The 15,650-nt window shown below is 50.9% G+C and overlaps 1 pseudogene; it reads left to right on the top strand.

The window, feature by feature from the left end:
• Nucleotides 1-3,959: 3,959 nt before the first annotated feature.
• Nucleotides 3,960-15,650, top strand: part of LOC123191856 (uncharacterized) — a 79,198-nt pseudogene continuing 67,507 nt past the window's right edge.

The following is a 15,650-nucleotide window of genomic DNA, read 5'->3' on the forward strand; positions in this document are numbered from 1 at the left end:
CAAGACTCCATGGGTGTTAGAATCATTACATTGTATTCTAGATTATTGACTCTAGTGCAAGTGGGAGACTGAAGGAAATATGCCCTAGAGGCAATAATAAAGTTGTTATTTATATTTCCTTTTATCATGATAAATGTTTATTATTCATGCTAGAATTGTATTAACCGGAAACTTAGTACATGTGTGAATACATAGACAAACAGAGTGTCACTAGTATCCCTCTACTTGACTAGCTTGTTGAATCAATGATGGTTATGTTTCCTGACCATAGACATGAGTTGCCATTTGATTAACAGGATCACATCATTAGAGAATGATGTGATTGACTTGACCCATCCGTTAGCTTAGCACGATGATTGTTTAGTTTGTTGCTATTGCTTTCTTCATAACTTATACATGTTCCTATGACTATGAGATCATGCAACTCCCAAATACCGGAGGAACACTTAGTGTGCTATCAAACATCACAACGTAACCGGGTGACTATAAAGATGCTCTATAGGTGTCTCCAATGGTATTTGTTGAGTTGGCATAGATCGAGATTAGGATTTGTCAATCCGAGTATCGGAGAGGTATCTCCGGGCCCTCTCTGTAATGCACATCACTATAAGCCTTGCAAGCAATGTTACTAATGAGTTAGTTGCGGGACGATGCATTATGGAACGAGTAAAGAGACTTGCTGGTAATGAGATTGAACTAGGTATTGAGATACCGACGATCGAATCTCGGGCAAGTAACATACTGGTGACAAAGGGAACAACATATGTTGTGATGCGGTTTGACCGATAAAGATCTTCATAGAATATGTGGGAGCCAATATGAACATCCAGGTTCTGCTATTGGTTATTGATCGGAGACATGTCTCGGTCATGTCTACATAGTTCTCGAACCCGTAGGGTCCGCACGCTTAACGTTCGGTGACAATCAGTATTATGAGTTTATGTGTTTTTTATGTACCGAAGGTTGTCCGGAGTCCCGGATGTGATCACTGACATGACGAGGAGTCTTGGAACGGTCGATACATAAAAATCAATATATTGTATGACTATGTTTGTACATCGGAAATGTTTTGAGAGAGTTTGGGCATATACCGGAGTACCGGGGGGTTACCGAAACCCCCCGGGGAGTCAATGGGCCTTAATGGGACATAGTGGAAAGGAGGAGGAGGCGGCCAAGGTGGGGGCGCCCCGCAAGCCCAATCCGAATTGGAGGGGGCCGGCCCCCCTTTCCTTCTCTCCTTCTCCCCCTTGCTTCCCTCTCCTACTCCAACTAGGGAAGGGGGAATCCTACTCCTACCAGGAGTAGGACTCCCCCCTTGGTCACGCCTAGGAGGCCGGCCCTCTCCCCTTCCTCCACTCCTTTATATACAGGGGGAGGGGGCACTCCAAAGACACACAAGTTGATCATTGATCCCTTAGCCGTGTGCGGTGCCCCCCTCCACCATAATCCACCTCGGTTATATCGTAGCGGTGCTTAGGCAAAGCCCTGTTTCGGTAGCATCATCATCACCATCATCATGCCATTGTGCTGATGAAGCTCTCCCTCGACACTCAGCTGGATCTAGAGTTCGTGGGGCGTCACCAAGCTGAACGTGTGCAGATCGCAGAGGTGCCGTACTTTCGGTACTAGGATCGGTCGATTGTGAAGACGTACGACTGCATCAACCGCGTTGTCATAACGCTTCCGCTTACGTTCTACGAGGGTACGTAGACAACACTCTCCCCTCTCGCGTTGCTGTGCATCACCATGATCTTGCGTGTGCGTAGGATTTTTTTTGAAATTACTGCGTTCCCCAACAACCCTAGGGGTGGGGGCACCTCCCACCTGACTTGGGGGGCAAGTTTCCCCCTTGGCCGCCACCCCCTTCCCCTATAAATAGTGGGGGTGGGAGGGCTGCCACACCTTTCCCCTGGTGCAGCCCCTCCCCCTCTCCAACACCTCCTCCTCCGTAGTGCTTGGCGAAGCCCTGCTGGAGAACTGCAAGCTCCACCACCATGTCGTCTTGCTGCTGGAGCTCTCCCTTAACTTCTCCTCTCCCCTTTCTGGATCAAGATGGAGGTGACGTCCCCGGGTTGTACGTGTGTTGAACGCGGAGACGCTGTCCATTCGGCGCTGGATCGGATCTTCCGCGATTTGAATCACTGCGAGTACGACTCCATCATCCGCGTTCCTTGTAACGCTTACGCTTAGCGATCTTCAAGGGTATGAAGATGTACTCCCTCTCTCTCGTTGCTAGCATCTCCTAGATTGATCTTGGTGACACATAGGAAAATTTTGAATTATTACTACCTTCCCCAACACCAGAGGCAATGCATGGAGGCTGTGTTTGCATCACCTTGGAGCACCCACCGTTGGGTGCCCCGTTGGCACCAATATGCCTCCTCGTTCGTGTAGATGACCGATAGTTGGTCCTCGAGTTCATAGCGCAACATCCATTCATCGGAGGAGAGCCCAACAGTGTCCGCGTGGGCGTCGAGGATCTGAATGGAGGATAATAGAACGGATTTCCGTTCCCTAAGGTCACGACCGAGATTATCCCTCCACCCCTTCATAAACTGTCGGGCCAGTTTTGCACAAAACTGGCAGGTGTCAATCGCGGGAAGGTCCGGTGTGGGCTTCCCCGGGCCGCCACCCACCGCACGCCCACCGCCTCCACAAACCTCGGTTGGTTGAGCCAGAATAACTCAAATCAAAACTGGGGCGGGAGGGGTGGTCGCTCGTCAGCGGTGGAGAGCAACAAGGGGACGTGGTCAGAGCCTATGCGGGTAATCGCCCGCAGGGAGGCGAGGGGGCACCGGAGTTCCCAATCCGGAGAAACTAGGATGCGATCTAGAATGGATCGCGTCGAGTCGACCTGTCTATTAGTCCAGGTAAACCTGGCCCCAGTCCGGTCCAACTCATGGAGGCCCAGATCCGTGATGCAGTCATTGAACATCTGCATGCGGGGGAGGTTCACTAGGTCATTGTTTTTGTCCGCAGGGGATTGCAGTAGATTGAAATCCCTACGAACCACAACCGGCCCCAGTCCGGTCCAACTCACGGAGACCCAGATCCACAATGCAGTCATTGAACATCTGCATGCGGGGGAGGTTCACTAGGTCATTGCTTTTTGTCCACAGGGGATCGCAGGAGATTGAAATCCCTACCAACCACAACCGGCAGTTGAGCCGCCGTGACCTTCCTCCGAATCTTGGTGAGGAAGGTTTTCGAGCAGCGGTGATCGGCAGGGCCGTAGACAATCAAAATCTCCCACTTAAAGTTGAGCGTCCGCTCAAAGACCTCCATACCGACGAAGATCTCGCCCTATCCATGCCATCCACCTCAAAGGTGTCATCCTTTACGCCTAAAAGGATGCCTCCCGAATGGCTGGTGCTCCCACTAGAAGGGAGCCAATGCCATGCAAACATGTGGGGGCTCAAACATTCGAGCTCTTGGAGGGAGAACTCCGTTCGCATAGTTTCTTGGATGGCTACTATGTCGATGTGCTCGTCTCGCATGTACTCGACTAACTGGTGACACCGGCCGACTTGGCCGAAGCCGTGAATGTTCCAGAATAGGGTCTACATCAAGGCACCATTTGGGGGCTGCTTGACCCCAAGACGAGGGAGGCACTACAGGCCCGGAGGGCTGCAGTGCGGGAGCGGGTGCGACCACAAATCTCCTCTGCCGGCACCTCGTAGGGGGGAGCCTCCGTCGGCTGAGGCGCCGGCGAGCGGAGGAGACGTGCCCAGGTCTCGGCGAGTTTCCTGTTAAGGATCTCGCGGGCGCGGATCGCCTCAATCTACGCTAGGGGGCAATTCCCCCTGAAAACGATAGACGAGTCAGCGGCGACCTTAGCAAGGTGGCCGAGAGGGACCGCCTCAAGCACGGAAAACGAGCAACTAGAAGAACTGGAGGGGATGTTGGTCGCACCTGGCTCAAGGTTCCGGGCTGCCGCCCAGAGCTCAGCACGCTCGGGGATGGACGGAGCCGGGAAGCCGGACGGGCGGTCTGCGTCGAGACGGGCACTGTGGCGGGAGGCAGTCACCGGCGTCGAGGAGTCCCTGGCAAACTACATGTGGCATACATGTTGGCTAAGTTTGTTGTGGCATACATGGACACCAACCAAACACCCCAAGCTTGCGAGGGTTAAGTGAACTTTTTTTTGCTCATGAAATGCACGGGTCAATTTTTGATTGACAGTTGATCTATGTAGACACATTTTTTGTTTGACCTGCTCATAGTGCATACCTACTTGCAATGTTAATGCACTTCGATAATGTGTATTCCATGTCATGGGTGCACCTTTCTCTTGTAGTTATTCGATGAAGGGCAACTTGATATGGCCACACTGTGTTTCGAGAAGGCTGGTGATACATACAAAGAGAAGTGGGCAAGAGCTGCTGGACTTCTAGCAACAGCTGACCGTGTCATTTTCACAAATTTGGAGATGAGCCAGGCTGCATTGCAAAACGCCTAAGATATTTATGAGTCTATTGGCATGTATTATAAAGTTGCCACTTGCTATATCAAATTGGGTGACTACGAAGCAGCATGTATGTGGACTCTCCATTACTTTCAAGTTGTGTCAATATGAATGGGGTTTCATAGAAATAAAGACCTTCAAATTTCAAAATGTTTGTTCGGAAGAATATCACCCCTCACCTTGCACTACAAAAAAACACACTTCTGTGATGATACATGTTTGTCACAGTAGGTCGCGTTTTTTGTCATGCATGTACATCCATGATGATTTTATGATAGAATCAAGATTGTCATACCTGTGCTGTCGTAGAAGTGTTCCATAACATTACCAAAATTATCATCACGGAAGTGTCCACTTCCATGACGATAAATCATGCGTCACAGAAGTGTTTTCGTCAAGGGTGACTGACACGTGGCATCCACCGTAACGGAACGCTGTTAAGCTATTGGGTCAGGTTTTGGATCCGATAACCCGTTAACAGCCCCGACCAATGGGGATTTTCCACGTGTAAAATCATCATTGGCTGGAGGAAACACGTGTCGGCTCATCATTGGGACAGATGTCATCCACTCATTGGACGGAAGGCGCCTATGATACGTCGACACGTGGCACGGCCCAACAGAGGCCCATTCCTGTGAAAAGGCCGGCCCGTTTGACTTGGTTAAAAGGTGGCGGGCCGACCCATGGAAAGCATGTTAACGGCCTATTCGCATATAGCCCATTTACAGCCCGCTAACCCAAGGCCCATTACGCCCTATCCGAATTAGGCCTAGTAGCGTCATCTAGGCCATCCAATATGATTCTAGCCCGTTTTCACTTCTGGCGCATGTATGGACCATGACGTCTTTCGGCCCATATGAGGCCCTATGTAACTCTTGGCCTATTAACGGCCCGTGGTGAAACTGGCCCGTAATGAACAGTGTATCACTTTACACCCATTAACGGCCCATGATGAAACTGGCCCGTAATGAACAGTGTATCACTCTATACCCATTAACGGCCTGTTATTCCGTTGGGCCGTTTCCAGCCCATGTTATCTTTCGGCCTTCTCAGAGCCCATTTATTCTTGGGCTCATTTCCAGCATTCGTTTACTTACGGCCCGTTACTGTCATTTTCTGCTTGTGGGCCAAATTCAGCCCGTGGTTACAATCGTCCCATTTGTGGTCCGTTAATACGTTGGGTCATTTTCATAGCGTCATCAAATACGGCCTATTAACGATGGCCCGTTATGGTCGGCCCATGAACGGACGATTCCAACTCTAGCCCATTTACGGCCATAATGCGGTCTGTTTGGCCCATGTTTGGCCAATCGATCATACGGCCCGTATAAGGCCCATTGATGATACGGCCCGCAGAAGGCCCATTGTTTCTACGGCACGTAGAAGGCCCATTGTTTCTACGGCCCGTAGAAGGCCCACTATTTCTACGACCAGTAGGAGGCCCAGTGTCACTACAGTAAATATTAGCCCATGGTTATTGTGGCCTAGTTTTAAAAAATGGGTTATGGCAGCCACTAGCTAACCACAGAAAAAGAACTGCAATGACTACAAGCAAACAAATAAACAAGACAACAAGGAAATAAATAAGCAAGCAACTAACGCTAGGCTATCACGGCTGTCGGTGTCAAAACCGGCGGATCTCGGGTAGGGGGTCCCGAACTGTGCGTCTAGGCCGGATGGTAACAGGAGGCAAGAGACACGAAGTTTTACCCAGGTTCGGGCCCTCTAGATGGAGGTAAAACCCTACATCCTGCTTGATTAATATTGATGATACGGGTAGTACAAGAGTAGATCTACCACGAGATCGGAGAGGCTAAACCCTAGAAGCTAGCCTATGGTATGATTGTTGTTGTGTATGTTGTCCTACGGACTAAAACCCTCCGGTTTATATAGACATCGGAGAGGGTTAGGGTTACACAAAGTCGGTTACAATGGTAGGAGATCTACATATCCGTATCGCCAAGCTTGCCTTCCACGCCAAGGAAAGTCCCTTCCGGACACGGGACGGAATCTTCAATCTTGTATCTTCATAGTCCAGGAGTCCGGCTGAAGGTATAGTCCGGCTATCCGAACACCCCCTTATCCAGGACTCCCTCAGTAGCCCCCGAACCAGGCTTCAATGACGATGAGTCCGGCGCACAGATTGTCTTCGGCATTCCAAGGCGGGTTCTCCCCCAAATTCCGTGTACCTGTTGAATAAAGTCCGGTTTCTTGTAGATGTTGCGCTCCTTGGCTTCAACGCCCAATAATGGCCGCTTCCCAGGTGTCAAACGAATATGAAAAGTCTGAGTGTTTTTACATTCACACCCCTAGCCGCGTAAATGAGCTGCCCTATTTAAGGGGACGAGGATTTAGATCCAAACCACATCTTCCCCCCTTCGCGAGTGTTCATCAGAGCGCATCCGACAAAGGTCCATTCCACCATGGCCAGCTATTGCAACTCCTCCTTTCGCCCTTCCAGCCCTCAGCCTGGATATTGGGAGAGATGCTCGGTCCCGCATAGCGAGCTAGTGACGCTCCAGACCAAGGGATTTCTCCCCCCGGCCTATATGGTCCCGGTTCGAGCCGGCCTTGCCATCTATAATGGCGGAGAGCAAGCGAAGAGTGCCCCTAATCCCTCCAAAGGAGAGTGGGTGTGCCTCATCCCTTATTTAATAAGGGGGCTTGGATTTCCAATCCATCCATTTCTCAGGGGGCTCCTGGAGTTCTATGGCCTCCAGCTACACAATCTCACGCATGCCTCCGTATTGCATATCGTGGGCTTCGTAGCCCTCTGCGAGCTGTTTTTGGGTATCGAGGCTCATTTCGGGCTATGGAAAAGGTTATTCTGCCTTGTGCCCTGCTCTAAGGAGGGGTCAATCAAGTGGGCGCAGCCGAAGTGTGGCGCATCGCCGGGACCGGATATCTGTCCGGAACCCCAAAGAAGGCGTCCGAAGACTGGCCCTCGGAATGGTTTTATATAGAAGACGTCCCGCTGCCAGATCCTGTCCGGATCGGCCTCCCTGAATTCGACAGTGCTCCCTTAAAGAAGCGCCTAAGCTGGCGTCCATGGAGCCCTCAGAGGGAAAGTGACAGGGACATCATTTACCTAATGGGCTGAATAAGATTGTTAGCCCATTCAGGACTAACCATGATCGGGGTTATGGACGAATGCATCATGCGGGGGGTGCAGCCGCTTCAGTATAGAAGCCACCCCATGTGGGACTTCAACGGGGAGGACGACGCCACCCACTACGGCCGTAAGGGGCCGGATTCAGCTGCCGCTCTACTAAAGATCTTGTCCACTTTGTATAAGGGAGAAGAGGAGGAATTTCTCCGCGTCAACCCATAGGGTGGATTCTCTATGCACAATCCCCCAAGCTGGGTAAGCGGTCACATTTACTTTCCCATCCGTTTTGTATTCCCATTGTTAAATATTCAGTCTGACGACTTTGACGCAGGAACTGCGCCGGGCTGTTAAGGAAATAAGCAGCCCTCCTCCACAACCTGAGGACCCAGGACGGTCCCTCGACCCGGCCTCTCAAGAGGACCCGGACATATCTGTGGAGTTGATTGATGGAGTGTTCCATCAATTGAGCAAGGACAACGCCTTGGTGGCCATTACGGCCGATTACCCAGGGCTAATCCCGGCCTCGCAGGTAACTAAGATCGAAATCCCAGTACCCCGAATAGGTGTCCGCCCTCTCGTGTTTTCAGTTTCCTGATTACAACCGAACTTTGCAGGGGAGGTTTTTGATTACAATCGAACCTGCCGCGACAAGCCAACGAGGGGCCGTAGGGCCCCATGGGCAGAAAAGAAGTGCAGTCCGGACCGAGGCGTCAGCGCAAAGGTATGGCGCGCCCCCTTATCCCAGGTGTTATACCTTCGAGGCACACTGACACTCGTGCTCTCTTCAGGACAAAGAGACCTCGCCGGACTATATCCGGAGAGGCTGCCAATTGCGCCTCCACCAGCCAGGCTCCAAGGCCTAGTCCGGAGGCGGAGGCGAACGCAAGGCGCGCGCCAGACGCTCCTCCGACGGAGAATGTGGATGGGTTGTCTGCCACCAACTCTGAGGTGGAGAGTGCCATGAACCACAGGCGTCGCCGGACAATTCTTCGTGACGCTTGTTTCTCCCAAGGGGCGTTAGATGCCTTCAACTCGGGAGATGCGTACCTCCATGCCACTCAAAATGGTCTAGCCAGAGCCACAGAGCAATATGTAAAAGACATACGGGTAAGAAAATTTTGGTAATTATATATATATATACCAGTAGCCCCCGAGACTTGAAACAGTTAGAATAACTGATTTAAGGATCATTTGTTATGCAGGTTCTTACAGAAAAGAATTCCCTACTGTCCAAGGAGATGGAAGAGTACAAAGCCCAACTTGAGGCCGCACTAGCCACAGCAGGGGAGCCCAAGGAGGCCCCCTCTGGTAATATACACTTCGAAAGATAAGTATTTTGTGAAGCACGACATGGGTGCGAATCTGACAAATGAAATTGCAGATGGCGCCAGATTGAATCCGGAAAGGCAACACCTCCTATGCCAGCTAAAGGCTGGTGAGAAGGTGCTGACAAAGGTGAGGTGGGAGAAGAACGATCTCCAAGATGCCAACACCAAGCTGGGCGTCGGGCTGAAAGATGTTCGTGCCCAGCTGTCCGACTCCGTGAAGGAGAATCAACGGCTTCGGCGTGGCATATTTAGTAAGTGCTTGAACGAACCTTTGAAAGAAAGTTCGGCGGGGAAGTCGACTAACAGAGCAATGTCTGTAGGTGTGATAACATGTCATCCTGCAGAGGAGATGCCCGGTTCTACGGGTGACCTTCTTCCCGAGCTCTCGCAACTGCTCGATCGAGTTCGGCAGGCATTGCAAGGCGTCGCCCAGGCCCTGTGGCCATCCGTCTCCATGCCCGAAGGTCTTGGAGAGCTTGCGGAGAAGCTAAAGGGAGCACGGCGGCGCTTCCGATTGTGGAAGATAGCGGCCTGCCGTCAAGGCGCTAGGGAGGCCTGGGCCATGGTGAAGACGCGGTACATAAAGGCTGACCCCAACCACATGGCCGAGGTTGGTCCTGTAGGGCCCGATGGGAAGGAGATCCCTGTAAGCTTAGTATACGGCCAAGTAGAGTTGGCCGCAAAGTATTCCCAGCGAGACTGTAAATTAGACAGCCTGTTAGATGGTATTGAAGAGGAATACAATCAGTCAAAATGACTATGTGATTTAATTGACATTTATAATGCCTTCTAGCCAGATTGTAGATCATTTGTCATGGCCGACCTTTTCGCTTCAGCCTCGGGACCTGACGGTCCGGAGTGTGTCCGAATTCCCATGCGGTTATATAGGAACCGGGGAATGCATGGAGACCAGGCGTAGGGGTCATTAGTGCCTGAATAGACAAGTGCCCGACTAGTTATGTTATATTACATGGTTAGTAAGAAACATCTTCTAGGGAGAATAGTTCCGTTAGGGGTTCCTTTCCCTGGGAGGCATGCCCTAAGGTGCATGTCCATGCTGCGAAAAGAAACACAGAAAAAACATCTGGGGGCGTATAGATAAATAAAATAAAAAAGATCATCTTTAGTTCACTGACCGAATATTCCCTTAAGAACGCTAGCTTTCGGCTTCACCCAGTCTGAGGTACAGGTCCAGCTGACCCGGCAGTAACAATCGCAGAGGTGCTCCCTTTACCACCTAGCCGAACAATCGGGAACGTAGGGGTAAGCACAGGATCCAGGCAACCCAGCTTGGCCAAAACTTAAGTCATATCGATGCATATAATGGTGAATAAAAGATACATGCGGAAGTGTGACACATGTGTTGGGCATGAAGCCCGTATAAATAAGCTTCTGTTTAAAGAAGCCCCCAGGTTTAATGAGCGCGGATAGCGCGTCACTTTATGAGCCTTTAAAGGCTATAAGAGAGAGAGAGAGAGAGAGAGAGAGAGAGAGAGAGAGAGAGAGAGAGAGAGAGAGAGAGAGAGAGAGAGAGAGAGAGAGAGAAGAGGAATGTAAGATAGAAAATATATAAAAAATGGACAGAGGAAGGAGACGAACACAGAGTCCGGCGCTAGGCATAGAATCTTCGGAGACGGGCTGTGTTCCATGGGTTCGGCTCGACTCGGTTATCCGATGCATCCTGCAGGCGGTACGCTCCACCAGTCAGGACTTGGTCAATTATGAAGGGACCTTCCCACTTGGGCTTGAGTTTGTCCTTTTTCTTGTCCGGTAGTCGTAGAACTAATTCGCCAACGTTGTAATTTTTGGCCCGTACTTCTCTGCTCTGGTATCTTCGAGCCTGCTATTGATAGAATGCCGAACGGGCTTTTGCCACGTCGCGCTCCTCCTCCAATGCGTCCAAACTGTCCTGCCGATCGAGCTCGGCTTCTCTTTCTTCGTACATGCACACTCGAGGTGAGTCATGAATTATGTCGCAAGGCAAAACTGCCTTTGCGCCGTACACCATAAAGAATCGTGTGTATCCGGTGGTGCGATTCGGCATGGTCCGCAGCCCCCAGAGTACGGAGTCGAGCTCCTCTACCCAGTGCGTGTTAGATTCCTTGAGGGACCGCACTAATCTGGGTTTGATGCCGCTCATGATAAGACCATTTGCACGTTCGACCTGGCCGTTAGTTTGTGGGTGATAGACGGAGGCATAATCGAGCTTGATGCCCATGTTTTTGCACCAGAGTTTTACATCATCGGCCATGAAATTCGTGCCGTTATCAGTGATGATGCTGTGGGGGACGCCGTAACGGTGTACAACCCCAGATATAAAGTCTATCACTGGTCCGGATTCGGGCGTCTTAACAGGCTTGGCTTCTATCCATTTGGTGAACTTATCCACCATGACCAGTAAGTATTTTTGCTTGTGGGTTCCGCCTTTAAGGGGTCCAACCATGTCAAGCCCCCAGACCGCAAAGGGCCAAGTGACGGGGATAGTTTGGAGGGCGGTGGGTGGCATATGGCTTTGGTTTGCAAAGAGCTGGCAACCGGTGCATCGTTGGACTAAGTCCTGAGCGTCTGCCCGGGCCGTCGGCCAATAAAAGCCTGTACGGAAGGCCTTGCTTACAAGGGACCGAGCTGCAGCGTGATGATCGCCGAGTTCGGCATGAATTTCAGCCAGGAGGTTCCGCCCCTCCTCTTCGGAGATGCACCTTTGAAGGACTCCGATAGTGCTTTTCTTATAAAGCTCTCCCTCGTGGACTCTGTAGGCTTTGGATCGCCGCACTATGCAGTGTGCCTCATTTTGGTCCTCGGGGAGTTCATGCCTAGTAAGGTAGGCGAGAAATGGTTCTGTCCACGAGGCGATGATGGTCATTATTACGTGGGCTGAAGGTGTTATTTCATTGGCAGAGCCTCCGATTGTGTCAGAATATTCGGTGTCAGGCAGTGCGGTTGGGTCCGGGCTGTTATTGTTCGGCTCCCCTTCCCATACTACGGATGGCTTGAACAGCCTTTCCAAGAATATGTTGGGGGGGACTACATCGCGTTTTGCGCCGATGCGTGCCAGGACATCTGCCGCCTAATTATTTTCCCAGGCTATATGGTGAAATTCAAGCCCCTCGAACCGAGCTGACATTTTTAGGACGGCATTGCGGTAAGCTGCCATTTTTGGATCCTTGGCATCTAAGTCTCCATTTATTTGGGATATTGCGAGGTTCGAGTCCCCGCGCACCTCTAGGCATTGAATGCCCATGGATACTGCCATTCGGAGACCATGTAAAAGGGCCTCATATTCGGCTGCATTGTTGGAGTCCGTGTACATAATCTGGAGTACGTATTGAACTGTGTCTCCTGTGGGGGACGTCAAAACGGCGCCAGCCCCCAGTCCGGCCAACATCTTGGAGCCATCGAAATGCATGATCCAATTTGAATATGTGCTGTAGTCTTTAGGGAGTTAGGCCTCCGTCCATTCTGCGACGAAGTCGGCCAAGACTTGCGACTTGATGGCTCGCCATGGCTTATAAGTTATGTCGAACGGCAGGAGCTCAATGGCCCATTTTGCAATCCGGCCCGTTGCGTCACGGTTGTTTATAATATCGTTAAGTGGTACTTCCGAGGCTACTGTTATTGAACACTCTTGAAAGTAGTGTCGTAGCTTCCGGGATGCCTTGAATACCGCGTACGCGATCTTTTGATAATGCGGGTACCGTGATTTGCAGGGAGTGAGGACAGTGGACACATAATAGACCGGCTTTTGAAGGGGGGATTTGTGTCCGTCCGCTTCTCGTTCGATGACGAGCACTGCGCTTACAACCTGATGTGTTGCTGCAATGTATAATAGCATTGGTTCGCCAATGTTTGGTGCGGCCAGGACTGGGTTTGTTGCCAGTATGGCTTTTATTTCGTCGAGTCCGGCTGTGGCTGCATCCGTCCATTCAAAGTGTTCGATGCGCCGAAGGAGGCGGTAAAGGTGTAGGGCCTTTTCTCCCAAGCGGGAGATAAAGCGGCTTAGAGCCGCCACGCATCCGGTTAACTTTTGTATTTGTTTGAGGTCCTTTGGGATATCCAGTTGCGACAGAGCTCGGATCTTGGCTGGATTCGCTTCAATTCCTCTACCAGATACAATGAAGCCCAAGAGCTTTCCGGCTGGAATGCCGAAAACGCATTTTTCCGGGTTGAGCTTGATGTCGTTTGTTCGGAGGTTATCAAATGTGAGCCTCAAGTCGTCTACTAGAGATTCGACATGTCTTGTTTTGACGACCACATCATCTACATATGCCTCCACTGTTTTGCCAATCTGGCTTGCCAAACATGTCTGAATCATGCGCTGATATGTTGCGCAGGCGTTTTTGAGCCCGAAGGGCATCGTGTTGCAGCAGAATGGGCCGTATGGTGTGATAAATGCTGTTGTGGCTTGGTCTGGTTCTACCATCTTGATTTGATGGTAGCCGGAATATGCGTCGAGGAAACACAACGAATCATGTCCTGCGGTAGCGTCGATAATTTGATCGATGCGGGGGAGGGGGAAGGGATCCTTTGGGCAAGCCTTGTTAAGGTCTTTAAAATCAACACACAGGCGCCAGGATTTGTCCTTCTTTGGTACCATCACCAGGTTTGCTAGCCAGTCCGGATGTTTTATATCTCTGATGAATCCGGCCTCCAATAGCTTTGCTAGCTCCTCTCCTATGGCCTGTCTCTTAGGTTCAGAAAAACACCGAAGAGCCTGTTTGACAGGTTTGAATCCTATTTGGATATTTAAGCTGTGCTCGGCCAGCCTATGTGGGATTCCTGGCAAGTCTGAAGGGTGCTAGGCGAAAAAGTCCCGGTTCTCTCGTAGGAACTCTCGCAGTGCGGCATCTACATCAGGGTTTAACTGTGCCCCGATGGAAGCTGTTTTATTGGGGTCCGTTGGATGGACTTGGAATTTGACTATTTCGTCCGCCGGCTTAAAGGATTTGGACTTGGATCTTTTGTCGAGTACCACATCATCCCTATTCACCATAGAGCGCAGTGCAGTCAGTTCCTCAGCCGCTAGGGCTTCAGATAGTGCCTCGAGGGCCAGTGCGGCTGTCTTGTTTTCGGCACAGAGTGTTGTGTCTGGATGACTAGCGAGAGTGATGATCCCGTTAGGCCCGGGCATCTTGAACTTCATGTACCCATAATGGGGTATTGCTTGGAAGATTGTAAACGCTTCTCGCCCTAGCAGAGCGTGATAACCGCTGCTGAACGGAGCCACATGGAACGTGATCTCTTCGGACCTGTAATTATCCCGCGTGCCGAACACCACATCTAGTGTGATTTTTCCTGTACAGCGCGCTTCCCGACTGGGGATTATTCCTCTAAAGGTTGTGCTGCTTCGCTCAATGCGGTTCCAGTCTATTTCCATTTTTGAAGGGTTTCCTCATAAATGAGGTTCAATCCGCTGCCGCCGTCCATGAGTACCTTGGTCAGACGAAAGCCGTCCACTATTGGACTAAGGACCAATGCGGCTGGTGCTCGGGCTGTTCGGAATTTAGGTTCATCACTGGCGTTAAAGGTAATAGCCGTGTCACTCCATGGGTTTATTTTTGCTACTTGGTAGACTTCGGCAAGGCTGCGGAGTGTCCTTTTTCGCATATTATTTGATGCGAAAGTCTCTAAGACTGCTAATACCGTATTGGTGTCTCTGGGGTGGCTTTCTGTGGCCTCCGGAATTAGGAGATTTTTGCCAATTTTGGCCACCTGCCGGAGTATCCAGCATGCTCTAAGGCTGTGAGTTGGTGTGGCGTCCTCTGTACTGTGAATTTTACAGGGTCCATTAAGCCATCCTTCTAGTATGGTTCCATGCCCTGTAGAGGGTTTTTGCTTTTTAGTGCTTGACCCGGGTGTCTGGTGATGATGCACCCTTTTATTTCGGACTGGGTTTGTATTCAGGGCCAGATTGACCCAAAATTTTATTTCGGTTTTCCAGGCGCTTTCCATCGCACAGTACTTTCGTACAATGGACGCCAAGTCAGCGAAGCGTGTAATATCATGGCGACTTATGGCGTTGAGTATTCCCTTGGCCGTGCAATTATTGCAGAAGATTGAGATTGTGTCTTCCTCGCGACAGTCCCTTAGCCTGTTCTTAACCAGGAGGAATCTGGCCCAGTAATGATGTACTGTTTCATCAGGTTCTTGCCTGATTTTGGATAGATCGCTTATGTTGGGGTGGGTGGTGGAATTAAATTCGAAGCCTCACCCCATCTGTGGCTCAGAGGCCGAGGAATTTCCGAACTCGAAAATTTGGATTCCTGGATGTTGTCCAATGAATCCAGCCCGTCGCCTGACTCTAGGTTCAGGTCTTGAGTGATATCCTCCCCTCCGCGGGTATCCGGCTTGGAGGGATCAGGAATCCGGACATAGTGAGTCCTTAAGATAGATGAAGGGTCGCCGCGCTGTCCCTCTACCACGGCAATGTGATGGGTGACTTGGGGAGAGTTAATCTCTCTCAGATCAGGTTTAGGCCCAATCTGGTCGTAATCCGTAGCGACTCCCAGGCGGCGAAGCGATCCAAGAGCTCGTTTATGGAGGAGAGCTCCATTGGATCTAACTGCTCGGCGAGTTCCGAGCTGACATGAAGATTGTTTTCGATGGCTCGAGAGGTCATCATAGGCGCAGAAGCCGAACAGGCGATCATAAGAAAACCACCTAGCCGGAGGGTTTGGCCGACAGCCAAAGCTCCCTTAGCAACGGTGTCGTCTTTAAAGACGGGGCGAGGCATCCTTCCTGATGGCGACGA

This window comes from Triticum aestivum, chromosome 2A (assembly GCF_018294505.1).
Source record: "Triticum aestivum cultivar Chinese Spring chromosome 2A, IWGSC CS RefSeq v2.1, whole genome shotgun sequence".
NCBI lineage: Eukaryota > Viridiplantae > Streptophyta > Magnoliopsida > Poales > Poaceae > Triticum > Triticum aestivum.